This window comes from Crinia signifera, chromosome 5, assembly GCF_055691185.1.
Source record: "Crinia signifera chromosome 5, ASM5569118v1, whole genome shotgun sequence".
In the NCBI taxonomy this organism is placed as follows: Eukaryota; Metazoa; Chordata; class Amphibia; order Anura; family Myobatrachidae; genus Crinia; species Crinia signifera.
In genome coordinates this window covers 127,452,849-127,467,958 of record NC_139221.1, presented here as the reverse complement: position 1 = coordinate 127,467,958, position 15,110 = coordinate 127,452,849, and the positions used below count along the sequence as shown (strand labels likewise).

The following is a 15,110-nucleotide window of genomic DNA, read 5'->3' as shown; positions in this document are numbered from 1 at the left end:
GGAAGTAAAACGGGAAATGAGATGTAAAGGTGGGAGGCCACTAGCCCTATGTGCCAAGGGGATGGTTAAATAAAAGAATTCCTTTATAATTAGGGCTTGCTATTCAGGTTTGTCTAGGCATAAATGCTTTGGGGACTATACCCCCCCCCCCCCCATACACACACACACGCAACCACAAAAATCTGGATCTGGATTTTGCAATAAAGAAGACATACAGTATCATTACACTGCACTCATGGAAGCAGCAGCAATAGCACTAATATGGTATAGCAGTAGGACACGGCCACCACAGTTCTGACAAAGAGGCCAGGAAATCCATTGATGGAGATCCCGGACTCATCCCTCCCCTGTGAAAGTGGTGACACACCTCCATTTTGGAAAAATGGAGGCTGCTGCACTCCCTAATGGCATCACACAGTCAATCACTGATATTTTGATGCTGTAGTATGTCCTATGTCACAGACCTGCCCTGCATATGCACAGTCCAGGTCCAGCCCATGTCTTGATACATTGGTACATTGTGGCATGCGCTGCATCATCATTGGGACCTTAATCAGGCCAATAAGCGCCTTAAAAAGAAATCACCCTAAGGTGACAAGTAGTGGGCGCCAATAGGTGGATTGTTTTATCCAGCAGCTCACACAAAAAGCAAGGTCACTCCTCAACATAAACAATGGAGGAAAAAAGAGAAAGATTACGGGGAGCGCTTTAAAATATGGTTAATTACTGAATCAAAAGTTAGATCAATTGGATATCACAAGAATAAAAAAAGATTTTTATTACTAGAAGAATATAAAATATTTGATAAAAGAAAAATTACAACAATTGTAATTGGTGCCTAGGCATTAGGCAATCCAATGAATATAAAATCACGAAAGCTGTATCAACATTGATATATTTGATGATTTTAGGGAAATAAAAGCAATAGCGTTGGTATAATTATACCAGTCCCGCTTGTTCCTATAGTGCTTCTATTTGAAGATATATACTCCGCTTAGACTTAAGTCCAAAATGGAAATGCTGGATTTAAAGGGTGTCCATAAACCTGACTGGGTGAGGTAGTTTATATATTGTAATCCGCTTAGGGAAATAGGGCTTTCCTCTTGAGTATAATCCCAGATGATTGTAGGTGGTGGTTTCCCGGTTGGTTTAATCCAGATATGCCAACGTACTGGGGGTTGGTGTTGAGATGGAGGCTGATTCAAGACGGGTATAAAGTGCAAAAGTTCCCAAAACTCAGTCAGCAGGAATGCTCCTAACTCTAGGTTCTGTAGGGGTTTATATACCCTGATACAGGAAATGCATCATACAGGAAATGCATCATACATAAACGAACACTTAGACAAACATATTAGTTCCACATCCCGATCCGCCGGCTCGAAGGGTGAGACCGGAAGCCGGAAGTCCAGACCCCAGCGGACAGCACGGATATGCAGAGCGCTACACATTGTGCAGCTCTTCTTCGCCACATCCTCCGTATGAATGGGTCTAGATGGCCCTTTTCAAGCCATATTGGGGGACGATATCTGTAGAATGGAACCGCTATCTTCATTATATTGCCTTAGGGTCTGCGTTCAACAGACCGGAAGTTGTTCACGGTTTGCTTGTCAACAACCGGAAATAATGCCAGATTACACCAGTCTTAAACAGACAACTTTGCCTTATTTTTCTTTTTTTTTTAAATTAAGTTGTTTTTATTCAACAAGGTTAATCAGTGTACAATTGTACAGTCAGTAAGTATTGCATTAAACAATTGTAGTCATCAAGGAAACAAACAAGGGTTAATAAACAAAGGTTTTGCAGCAGTGTCCATGTTTGAGTCTCTTATTGCCTCGTTGCTGATATTCGCTTGATTAGGCATTAGCACTGCACACATTATGCAAGTGAGTTGTCCAGTTATTGATTTACTTTTCCCCCCTATAAACTTAGCCCCATACCCTTGAACTTTGCCTTATTTTTAATATTATATTGACAATAAATATATATTTTAGGTCTACCTCCACTATAGATTTTTCTAATAGCATTACTTCTTAGATATTATTAATATAGAAAGACATATGATCAATTGGGTAATTAATTATGTATGATGTATTTCCTGTATGATGTATTTTCTGTATCAGGGTATATAAACCCTGACAGAACAGTGTTACACCTTTGAAAAAGTTGTCAGGGGACAACGAAACGCATTAGGAGCACTCCTGCTGACTGAGTTTTGGGAACTTTTGCACTCTATATCCGTCTTGAACCAGCCTCCATCTCAACACCAACCCCCAGTCCGTTGGCATATCTGGATTAAACCAACCGGGAAACCACCACCTACAATCATCTGGGATTATACTCAAGGGGAAAGCCCTATTTCCCTAAACGGATTACAATATATAAGTTATCTCACCCCGTCAGGTTTATGGACACCCTTTAAATCCAGCATTTCCATTTTGGACTTAAGCCTAAGGGGAGTGTATATCTTCAAATGGAAGCACTATAGGAACAAGCGGGGCTGGTATAAGTACAGATGGAGCCGGCTTTATCTTTGCAGGGGCTGGCGATTCTATCGCCAGCCCCCACTAGCGTCCGGCTCCCGCCAGGGGCACCCGCGCACATGACGCTCACAAGCCCAGTGGCAACAGAACCTGCCGCCGGTCCCTGCCGCCTCCCCCCGTCACTGCCTGTCCCCCTAGCCACCCACCCCCCCCTCCCCCCCGAAATGGGCAGCGTCTCTCTGAAGCGTAGACGGGCAGGGAGATGCAGCCCAGCCACCGTGATACTGGGACGCGCGTGCGACGCACGTGCGTTCTAGTGTCTATCGCCAGCGCTCACCAGTGGAAGGCATCTGGCGAGCACCGGCCAAAGATAAGGCCGGCTCCATCTGTATACCAACACTTTATTGTTTTTATTTCTCTAAACTCATAAAATATATCAATGTTGATACAGCTTTTGGGTACTTATGTATTATCTGGGCTCCCATGTTAAATGCACCCCATTTTTTCATACCCCTACTATCCAACTACGCATGGAGTTGATTTTATATAGTGTGGCGAGCACAGCGAGCCACCGTGCCCGAAGTGTGGCGAGGGGACGCGGTCTCATAAGAAAAACGGGAGCCCAGATATTACACAAGTACCAGCTTTTGTAAAGTTCTATACATTGGATTGCCTAGGCACCAATTACAATTGTTGTCATTTTTCTTTTATCAAATATTTTTATATTCTTCTAGTAATAATACGTTTATTTTTATTCTTGTGATACCCAATTGATCTAACTATGGATTCAATAATTATCTAACCATATTTTAAAGCGCTTCACGTAATCTTTCTCTTTTTTTCTCCAATAAGCGCCTTATTTGTTCCTACTTGATAGCCATGCATCCAGAATTGTTGCTATTATAGCAGAGCCATCATTACAACCTATTCATATCATGTAATCTAAGATCTAATCGATGAAATATCTACTGGGTAAGGTTTGGAGAGGAACCAAATAATGCAACCACATATGTTACAGTGGGGGGGACTAGACGGAACCTAAAAGCCTAAATCATGTTTGTAGGCGTATGCCTAAGCAGCTGCAAATTTTTAGGCTACAGAATTTCTAATTATACAAGTGAAGCTGCCACCCAGAAAATAAGATATACGCCCACTAGAGCCATCACAAAGTCCTCAGCAGCTGCATACACAAATGCAGCATATACACAATAACAAGGAACATTAACTTCTTGAGTAAATCTATAGGCACGCAGACTGGATGCGGCACTAGAGATGCTGGTGCCATATTTCTTTGCATCTATAGTCGCAGCAAGGCAGACACACGGCCCAGAAATGCCTATGACACACTGGCATTTTTAACATCACTCCCTGTAATCTCCCTCTAGCAGTCTGTTCCTCTCCATTACTCTGTGTTACGCATAAATAAGAGCAGCGTCACAGATTTACCTTGGTGCAGTGAAATCATGGTGCATGCGCAGTTTGATGAAAATCGCCAAGTTGCAAGAACATTTGCGTTGCGCACAAACATGAATCCCCCCGCCGCTGAGCAAATATACTGCATGCTTCGCTATGTGAATGGATGTGTGTACGCTCACAGATCCATTTGCATGTAAGCGTACGACAAAAAAAATCATTCAATAGTCACTGACCATCAAAATATTTTTTTTAGGCATTCACAAAAAAAAGTCAGTCTGGACTGGCTTTTATTTTCCTGTGACGTCAGGTGCTTCGACACACCAGCATTGGCATGGGGACACCTAGCGTTTTTCTGGGTGCACCCACTGTTTTTCTGGGCACACCCAGGAAATGCTGTGTGTCCCCATGCGCCAGCCCCCTGTCCATCCACGGCCCGCCACCCTCTGTACACCACCTCAGCGACTCACTGATGATTGTTGGGACTCATAATGAACTCTATTTCTGATGTAAAAAGAGCGTGGCTGTGTACATATGCTGTAGCTGTGCACATACACTACTAGTGCACATACACTACTAGTGTGTGCATGATCATCTTCAGTATTGCACTGTAGGAAATATACCATAGTCATGTGCAATATAAGGTAATATACGTACAGTATAATGTACTGTATAATTCCAGTATAATGTAAAATTCAAGTACACAGTCTGGAACCTGATCCTTAAGGCCCCCATACATAGAGCCGACTTGTCCTGAGGACAAGTTGGACCCTATTCTCCTCCGAGCCGCCCGGCAGCTCCCCGGGAGGATTACATACGATTAGGACTTTGATGTGCCATTTTTTACATGTGATAAATCGCATGCGATTTATCACATGTAAAAAAAATAACAGGGAGCTGCAGGGCTGTGAGGAGCAGTGGGGGCGGGCGGCTTGGGAGGAAGCAGTGGGGCAGCAGCGCGTTACCAGATTGGGGCGGGCGGCGGTGACCATCAGTCTCACTCTCCACTGTCCAGCACTAGCGGGCAGGCAGCCGCGGCTATTACATCTTTAAAATAACGTGTCAAATGACTCTCCGGCTTTTGATTGGCTGAGATAGAGCACTCTCAGCCAATCAGCTGCCTCGTGGCAGCTGATTGGCTGAGAGTGCTCTATCTCAGCCAATCATTAGCCGGGCAGTCATTTGACATGTTATTTTAAAGATGTAATAGCCGCGGGCGGCTGCCCGCCCGCTGGCGCTGGACAGTGGAGAGTGAGACAGATGGTCACCGCCGCCCGCCCCAGCACTGATCTGGTAACGTGCTGCTGCCCCACTGCTTGCTCCCCAGCCGCCCGCCCCCACTGCTCCTCACCGCCCCGACTGACCTACATCGTATGTCCCGCCGGTCTGACCCCTGGGGCCAGGTCCGATAGGCACGGGACCACGCATCGGACCTGACCCCATGTCATGAAGAACTGATTTGGTCCGATTTATTGGGCCGATTGATCGTAATCGGCCAAAATCGGTCCAAATCGGGTTGATGTATGCCCACCTTTAGAGCGAGAGAGAGAGAGAGAGAGAGAGAGAGAGAGGTGGGGTCCCCAGGCAGTGGTGCCTATCATGGGTTTCCCTGTGACCAGTTAAAACCTTGCCTGAGGCATCCAGTTTACACCACACATACTGTACATAACATACTGTACTCACCCCTTGTAAAGACATTTAGGGTGAGATTTAATAGGGTGAGAGATTCAGAAAGTGAGAGATTGGTAAGAAATCTCCAGTTTTTTTAAAGCGGCAATCATTTACACTGCAAAACCAGTTTGATTTTGCAGTGTTTATCTCACCCTTATTTGGGTTGCAAAATATGGAATTAATTAGGTAGTGTAGGTACAACTCTTCATCTCATGTACAAAAATAATAATGATTCTTTACAGAAATATATATATATATATATATATATATATACGTGTGACAAAAGTGAAGTTTAATTGTCTACATGTTTCAGGGTGGCTTCCCCATCTTGAGGACCACCCCGAAGCCACCCCGAAACATGTAGACAATTATACTTCACTTTTGTCACACTTGATCAAGTCTCAGAGTGCCGCTACTGTTTTTGGAGCCGTATCTATCAAGCAGTTTGATGCTGCTTTCCCACTGCAGACCAGTTTAAAGTACTGGTAATCTTAAATGGTATTTAAAACGGTATTAGCATTCCCACTGCAGCAGATTACCGTTTTAAATACCATTTAAGTACGATTCCCATTGCAGTGAACCGTGTAAAATGTAGAGTGCCTAACCCCCCCTTCCCCCAGTGTAAAGAGTGCCTAATCCCCCCCCAGTGTAAATAGTGCCTAACCCCCTGTACCTGCCCTGTGCCCCCACCTCCCCTCCCCTTGTACTTACCTGTGGGCAGTGGGGAGGCAGCGGGGGTCCATGCAGGGTCCATGCAGGATACAGGCAGTCCCAGTGCCTGATGAGACCTAGTAGTTCTCACTTTGCGCATATGTAATGAGTGCACGTGCATACTAATGAGCCGCTCATTACATATGCGCATATGTAATTAGCGGCTCATTATTATGCACGTGCACACATTACACATGCACAAAGTGAGAACTGCTAGGTTTCTTCAGGCACTGGGACTGCCTGGAGGCTAAATAACGTTTAAGAGGCATTCCCACTGCCTCTTAAACGTTATTTAGCCGTGTAGGACTCTACTTTAAAAAGGGTTGAAATACCATTTAACTTTAAACGGTATTTCAACTCTATCACTTTCCCACTGCAGCCTTAAAACGGCAAATTGCGCTGAAAATCGGCAATTTACCGTTTTTTAGCTGCAGTGGGAAAGGGGCATGAGCCAGCTGAGTGCCGGGCTCACGTGGATAATATATATATATAAGGAATTAGTCCTCAAACCCGCTGATAAAGGGGGGGGGGTTGGTCATTATGGACCGTGAAAAGTATGAGAAAGAAGCCAATAGACTCTTGGGGGACACATCTTCATACACGGCACTCAAGAAGGACCCCACGGAAACTTTTACCGACGAACTACGCACTTTAGTCCTACAGGGCCTTCGGAGCAACACTATCACAAAAGATGAGTACCAGTTCTTGATGAAGACCAATCCCATTACCCCCATTTTTTACTTCCTGCCCAAGATACACAAGACTCTAGATAACCCACCTGGTCGCCCTATTGTGGCAGGCATTGACTCCCTCACATCCGGACTCTCTGAGTATGTGGACATATTCCTGAGTAAATATGTAAGAGAATTACCGGCATTTTTAAAGGACACCACTACAGTTTTAAACCTTTTAAAGAATTTTGAATGGGACGATTCCTTTAACTGGGCAACCATTGATGTCCAGTCCCTTTACACATGTATAGATCATGAGATGGGAATAAACGCGTGCAAAGAATTTCTTGAAGAAGATACTGAACTGGATCCGAACCACAAAACCTTCATATGTGATGCAATGAAATTTATTTTAAGTCACAATTATTTTAAATTTTTAGACCAGTTCTTTTTACAAAAATGCGGGACCGCAATGGGGACGACATTTGCTCCGAGCTTTGCGAATCTTTTTATGGGAAGCTGGGAGAGACGTTTTATCCATACCAATCACGTTTTTAAAAATAATGTCAAATTTTATAAACGTTATATAGATGACATTTTAATTGTTTGGGAAGGCACTGAAGAAACCTTTGAAGAATTCTTGAAATACATAGGAGGTAACCAGTTGAACCTAAAATTCACATCAAATTTCAACAGAAATCAAATTGAATTTCTGGACCTCATACTACAAGGGGAAAACAAGTCAGTAAACACACTCAATTTTGTCAAAACAGTGGACACCAACAGTTATGTACATTTTAAAAGCAACCACCAACGGAAGTGGAAAGAAAATATCCCCTACTCCCAGTTCCACAGGATAAAGAGGAACTGCAGTAAGGAGGATGAGTGTACAAAACAACTAGAAGTATATAAGAAAAGGTTCGAAGAGAAAGACTACCCCCAAAATATACTACAACAAGCAACATCAAGAATTCAAAACACAAACAGAGAGGAACTCCTGCAGTATAAAACAACACCAAATGAAAAGAACAACTCTACAGCCTTTATAACCACCTTCAGCCAACATGAACCAAAAATAAGAAAATCATTGAACGATCATTGGAATATCCTTTTAATGGATCCAATACTTAAAGAGATTCTCCCCCCACGCCCTGCATTGATCTTCAGGAAATCCAGAAACTTGAAGGACATTCTCGCACCCAGTCTCCTAACCGCAAAAGATGACCAGAACCCATCAGGACCTAAGTGCAAAGGAACATATAAGTGCGGCAAATGCAACATATGTAAACATGTACACCCAAACAGGAAAAGTTTCACGAACTCTGATACCAGTAAGGAATACAAAATCAAAGATTTCACAAACTGTAACACAACTTCGGTGATCTATCTGCTGGAATGTCCTTGCCACTTAAAATATGTGGGCAAAACGAAACGAATTCTCAAACTACGTATACAAGAGCATAGTAGGAACATCAAGAACAAAGTGGATACCCATGCGATTTATAAACACTTCCAGACTCATCATGATGCCAACCCAGAAGGACTTACCTTCAAGGCAATCGAACACGTGAGACTGGGCCCCAGAGGAGGCGACTTAGCCAATAAACTTTCACAAAGAGAAATGTTCTGGATATTTGAACTGAAAACCATGCATCCAGACGGTTTTAATGAAAGTTATGAAATTGCCCCATTTTTATAAGGTCTTATCTTTTTATCTTTTTTATTCGCCGCCATCTTGCATCATCACCCTTTTAATTCTATTTTAATTCTCACCAAGCATTATCACTTAAGAGTACCCTCCCTTGAGAACCACTCATTCGGAGGACCTTACATCTGACCTGTTCACGCTGCTACAGTCACACCACATTACTGGTATACGCCCAATCTCGTCCGATCTTGGAAGCTAAGCAGTGTTGGGCTGGACTAGTACCGGGATGGGAGACCACCCGGGAAAATTCAGTGCTGTAGTCTAGGCCGGTGAACTTTGGTCGTTGTCACATATAAAATATATTGCGGTATCCGAGGGAGGGTTACTAATCACTAGGTAGATTATTATTTTACTTAAACACTGTATATTATTATTAATATTTTACTTAAACACTGTATGTAATTTAGATTCTTAGCGATTAGCTATTCACTAAATAAAGCCATTATATAATTAAATTATTACCCTTGAATTATTTATAGTCTCACCACTTTCAGTACACCCACCAATTGATTATTTATATAATCATTAAGCACTGCTCAATTTGTGCACCTATCACTTTGTGCACCTGTCACTTTAAAAACGTCCATATATTTAGTGCACTTGTCACTTTCATTATCCACACTATGGATATCCTGTATTTAACGTGGGTAATATCTGGAAATGATTAATGCCCGCTGACCAGTCACTTTAACGTACGAATCATATATACCAGCAATACAGCTTGTCTTTATAAGTCTATTTACGTATCTCTTTTCATCCTATTCTATATTGCCATAAGAAAAAGCGCTTAGAAAATGGCCACCGCAAGTCCTGAGCATATGAAAGTACCAGCAGTCTACATGAAAATGGCCGCCGCAGTAAGAACTGTGCAGTTAACCTAACGGAGAATGCAGACGCCGGACATAGTCTGAAGACTTCGTTTTAACAACTAGAGAACCCGGACGTCACAGGCGCATGCGCAGTAGCGCAGAAGAGTACCTCTCTCGGAAGCCTGGCATTCCTATGAATCAGACGCGGGCGCATGCGCAGTAGCGCTACCCGGACACCGGATGTGTGGCGGAAGTGCCGCGCACACATCCAATTTAGCCTGTTAAGCAGTTCTATTGTATGTATATGAAATCTGTTTGTTTTACTGTAGTACCACTATAGCGCCCCACCTTATAAGGCATAGGGGATAATTATAGGTATTGTCTTTCATTCCGTTTTCCATTATGTAATTAATTATTGACAGGAAGTGATGTCACTCTAGAAACAGGATATGTATCAGTATAAATATAGGTCTGGCCTCAGTCTTCTTGCACCCCTTGATAAAGTCAGAAGGACGAAACGCGTTGGGACTCACTAGCCCTCCTGTCTCATCTCTACAAGTTAAGCTACTCTTTTTTATTTTACCTTATACGAATTTTTTAGGTTAGAATATATTTTTTAATTGTCTGTATTTTTTAATGGGACATGCTGTCCACTTTGTTTAAATAAATGTATATGTTTTTATACGTACCTCTTGACACTTTTTATCCATAGTAAAAATATTTTCTTTTACCGTGTTTTAGACCACCTTTTATAAAATATTTTATTTGGTTTCCTAAAGTGCGGACCAGCACACATAGTATTTACTTTTTTAGAGCAATCAGTCGCCGCATCTTCATTTATTAAATGCACACATTTTACTCTGAGTAACTTACCATTACTTTTACCCTTGAAGATTGGCTGACACCCCTGAACTTAAGGGGATATTGCCTATTTGATACCTGGTGCCTGGACTGAGGGTACACAAGTGGCGCCACTCATTCTTTGTTTACGTAAATTCTGGTACTACTTGCGTGGCTGCCTGGTAAACTCCCTCTCCAGTTAAAGTATGTTTGGGATAAACGAACGTACAAATAAAAGAAATGACTGGTGTCAGAGAATATTTAATGAAACCAAACCTATGGTGGAAACCGAAAACACGAATGACCTAGATGACAAATTCTGGGCTATGGAAAAACTTTTGGCGAAGGAAATGAAAACATGGTGGGACATTAAGGGACTGGATCAGTACATCTCTGTCAACAGAGTACCCAGAGGCCTTAGGATCACAAAACAACCCACATTCGGTAACACGGATAACACATTCGTGGAGAAATGGGACGCTATCCTACACACATGTTCACTCAACTTGATGCAACTACTAGTTGAGGAAAAAAAGAAAACGTTACAGACACTCGAGGAAGAAATTAGATCTAAAGAAACCAACTTGAACACATACAAAGACAAGGTGAACTTTAAAGAAAATGAAATAGTACTTAACAAGAAGATAGAGCGAATGGAGGAGGAAGTAATAAGAAATAAAGAAAAGAAATTTGCAAGAGACAAGAGCGACTACGACCAAGGAAAAATCAAAAATTGGAGCAGGTTTACAGACAACTCCCGACAATTGAGGAATGACACAAGAAAATACCACACCAATTACAACAAACCATCAAGATCCCACAATCAGAATTATGGATCTCCACATACACCAACCATCAGACTGCAGAATAGGTTCACACCTCTTCAGAGATTAAGATCTACAGGTGAACAGGAGAAATTTTTTATCATCGGACACAGCCACCCGAGTCAGAGAAAACCTAAGAACGAATCTGAAAGAGAACATCAAACATGCATCACCACTCAAACGAAGACTAACAGACGAAGAGGCAAACGGAGCGGAAGGAGGAAGAGACCTCAAGAAAAGAAACCTACAATAACGGCACAACCTAAAGGGATTTTTAACCTTTCGAAACATGACCTGACAACAGCGGAAGCATCACTACTAAGCAAGGGACTCAACTTCGCACCAACTGGCGGAATGAACAAATTTGAAACTTATATAGACCTGAACAAGTTTGTCAGAAAACTAACACTCAAGAGACATTTTGCGAAAAAAGAAAACGCGGCAATAAGTAATTACGATAATAGGTCTAAATCAGGGTTGAAACCCACTTCAAAGTATTATCCGATCGAATCCAAGGGTAACCACATCAACATCTTCTTTGATCTCGTCAAAAAGGACTTATGTGAAAATGACATACAACCAATACAACAGAAGAACTTATCTAACAAGGAGAGGGAAGCACTCAAAACACTTAAAGATAATAAGGAATTAGTCCTCAAACCCGCTGATAAAGGGGGGGGGTTGGTCATTATGGACCGTGAAAAGTATGAGAAAGAAGCCAATAGACTCTTGGGGGACACATCTTCATACACGGCACTCAAGAAGGACCCCACGGAAACTTTTACCGACGAACTACGCACTTTAGTCCTACAGGGCCTTCGGAGCAACACTATCACAAAAGATGAGTACCAGTTCTTGATGAAGACCAATCCCATTACCCCCATTTTTTACTTCCTGCCCAAGATACACAAGACTCTAGATAACCCACCTGGTCGCCCTATTGTGGCAGGCATTGACTCCCTCACATCCGGACTCTCTGAGTATGTGGACATATTCCTGAGTAAATATGTAAGAGAATTACCGGCATTTTTAAAGGACACCACTACAGTTTTAAACCTTTTAAAGAATTTTGAATGGGACGATTCCTTTAACTGGGCAACCATTGATGTCCAGTCCCTTTACACATGTATAGATCATGAGATGGGAATAAACGCGTGCAAAGAATTTCTTGAAGAAGATACTGAACTGGATCCGAACCACAAAACCTTCATATGTGATGCAATGAAATTTATTTTAAGTCACAATTATTTTAAATTTTTAGACCAGTTCTTTTTACAAAAATGCGGGACCGCAATGGGGACGACATTTGCTCCGAGCTTTGCGAATCTTTTTATGGGAAGCTGGGAGAGACGTTTTATCCATACCAATCACGTTTTTAAAAATAATGTCAAATTTTATAAACGTTATATAGATGACATTTTAATTGTTTGGGAAGGCACTGAAGAAACCTTTGAAGAATTCTTGAAATACATAGGAGGTAACCAGTTGAACCTAAAATTCACATCAAATTTCAACAGAAATCAAATTGAATTCCTGGACCTCATACTACAAGGGGAAAACAAGTCAGTAAACTGTTACGGACTTGGGGGTTACCCACCGTGGAAATCCAGAGACAGTACGTGAGGATGCAGGAGGCAGGGAGTTGGAGATCAGGCGTGAGCCCGTAGCCGGGACCGCTGGTTAGAACGGCCACAGCGAAACCCTACACTGACTCTGTTGAGTCCCCCGGGCAGATGGAATACCCCTGCGGTAGTGCTAGGCTTCGCCTGTAGCCGCCGCGTTCGAAGGAGCCGGTTAAGCCTGCTCCGACCCCGATGCAGCCAGGTGTTATGTGGTGACAAGGGGTGAGCGATCGCCAGGGGGTATCTCAAAAGGCAGATCTAACTAACGGGCCTACCTGAAAAAACCCCTGACTAACCGGCACCAGGCCAAGGACGGGACAGCGCGACCGAGTCGCAAACACCAGAACAAAGCAACAATAGGGTGCCACCAAACCAACACACGCCAACATAAAAATAGTACTCTTAAAGTGACGGTACCCCAAAACAGACGTAAACCCACAGTTGTGGGCCTCTCCGAACCACGGAGAGCAGAACCAGGATAATAATGATTATAACTAAGGAGGAAGGGCCGCTTGCCCGTAGGAATAAAGAATAAGGAACCAGGCTCCACTGGAGCACTTACGTGACCGGCCCAAGACTGGACACTGACCGCAGCAATCGGGCGGCTGGATAACGGCTGGACTACGGCTGTACAGTGACCGCAGTGAGACGGCAGCTGGACAATGGCTGCACCACGGCTGGAGGTCCCTGGACTAGGACAGCAAGGGGACAATGATATTTGATCCAGACTGCAGCAGGATAGTACACTTGACTGGACCCAGACAACACAGGACAAGACTGTAAACAGGACCCAGACTGAAGTGAGAAGGACTCCGACAGAATCCAGACTGAATGGAACAGGAGCAGGACCTAGGACCAGAGAGCAGTATATCTGCAGCTACCAGCACAGAAAAACAACAAGCTATCACTGGCAGAGATCCCCAGGAGAGCATGGCTTATAAAGGCCTCAGGTGATTGAAACAGCTGGTGAATCTCCAGGCTGCTCCTGATTAACGAGCTAATACCTCACAGCCTGTGAATAATAGCTCAAAGAACACAGGGCTGTAATGGCAACAGACCTACCACTGGAGGTCACCAGTGAGTCAAAAGCCAAACAGAAACAAAACAGATTGAACCATAAAACCTGGCTCCTGACATAAACACACTCAATTTTGTCAAAACAGTGGACACCAACAGTTATGTACATTTTAAAAGCAACCACCAACGGAAGTGGAAAGAAAATATCCCCTACTCCCAGTTCCACAGGATAAAGAGGAACTGCAGTAAGGAGGATGAGTGTACAAAACAACTAGAAGTATATAAGAAAAGGTTCGAAGAGAAAGACTACCCCCAAAATATACTACAACAAGCAACATCAAGAATTCAAAACACAAACAGAGAGGAACTCCTGCAGTATAAAACAACACCAAATGAAAAGAACAACTCTACAGCCTTTATAACCACCTTCAGCCAACATGAACCAAAAATAAGAAAATCATTGAACGATCATTGGAATATCCTTTTAATGGATCCAATACTTAAAGAGATTCTCCCCCCACGCCCTGCATTGATCTTCAGGAAATCCAGAAACTTGAAGGACATTCTCGCACCCAGTCTCCTAACCGCAAAAGATGACCAGAACCCATCAGGACCTAAGTGCAAAGGAACATATAAGTGCGGCAAATGCAACATATGTAAACATGTACACCCAAACAGGAAAAGTTTCACGAACTCTGATACCAGTAAGGAATACAAAATCAAAGATTTCACAAACTGTAACACAACTTCGGTGATCTATCTGCTGGAATGTCCTTGCCACTTAAAATATGTGGGCAAAACGAAACGAATTCTCAAACTACGTATACAAGAGCATAGTAGGAACATCAAGAACAAAGTGGATACCCATGCGATTTCTAAACACTTCCAGACTCATCATGATGCCAACCCAGAAGGACTTACCTTCAAGGCAATCGAACACGTGAGACTGGGCCCCAGAGGAGGCGACTTAGCCAATAAACTTTCACAAAGAGAAATGTTCTGGATATTTGAACTGAAAACCATGCATCCAGACGGTTTTAATGAAAGTTATGAAATTGCCCCATTTTTATAAGGTCTTATCTTTTTATCTTTTTTATTCGCCGCCATCTTGCATCATCACCCTTTTAATTCTATTTTAATTCTCACCAAGCATTATCACTTTAGAGTACCCTCCCTTGAGAACCACTCATTCGGAGGACCTTACATCTGACCTGTTCACGCTGCTACAGTCACACCACATTACTGGTATACGCCCAATCTCGTCCGATCTTGGAAGCTAAGCAGTGTTGGGCTGGACTAGTACCGGGATGGGAGACCACCCGGGAAAATTCAGTGCTGTAGTCT

At 43.0% G+C, this 15,110-nt stretch overlaps 2 pseudogenes; both read left to right on the top strand.

Moving 5' to 3' along the window:
* Window positions 1-8,794: 8,794 nt before the first annotated feature.
* LOC146006035 (5S ribosomal RNA) lies at window positions 8,795-8,917 on the top strand (annotated as a pseudogene).
* A 6,070-nt stretch (window positions 8,918-14,987) lies between these two features.
* LOC146006034 (5S ribosomal RNA) lies at window positions 14,988-15,110 on the top strand (annotated as a pseudogene).